The sequence below is a fragment of the Orycteropus afer genome, unplaced genomic scaffold, assembly GCF_000298275.1.
Source record: "Orycteropus afer afer isolate SDZICR_OR568_19922 unplaced genomic scaffold, OryAfe1.0 scaffold00267, whole genome shotgun sequence".
Classification (NCBI taxonomy): Eukaryota; Metazoa; Chordata; class Mammalia; order Tubulidentata; family Orycteropodidae; genus Orycteropus; species Orycteropus afer.
This window is the reverse complement of record NW_006921854.1, coordinates 2547518-2548087: the sequence shown is the minus strand read 5'-3', so window position 1 is coordinate 2548087 and position 570 is coordinate 2547518.

Here is a 570-nt window from a genome sequence, read left to right as displayed (position 1 = left end):
AGATTTATAGCCCCAGAAACACAACTGGGGTCACTATGAATTTGAATTGACTCGATGGCAGTGAGTTTGGTTTTCTGGTTTGGAAACAGTCACCCCTCACCCCATCCCCAGCCCTTCACCCTACTTCTCTTTCTCTTTGGAGACCACAGAAGCCATAATATAGAACTTTCGTCAATATTTCAACAGATGTTTTACAAATCCATCTGTATTGGCTCCCATTCTACCTTCTCTCTTGTGACAAGGAAGAAAGTGTCCTCTCTTCTGGTGATAGAAAACTTGGCAATGGTTACTGGTGATGGCTACATAACGTGACTAATGGAATTGATATCACTGAATTGTATATGTAAGAAATGTCAAATTGGCAAATGTTGTATTATGTATGTATTTTAAAACATTAAAAAAGTCAATCTCTCCACCTGTGCTTTGAATTCCATCCCCTCCTGCCTGCTCAACAATCTTGTATTCCACATTACCCCCTTTTCTGTGCTGTGTGTTCACTTTCCCCATGTCTACCTGTCATTTAAATATTTTAGCCTCTTCTTGAAAAGTCCCTCCTCAAGCCCACAGACA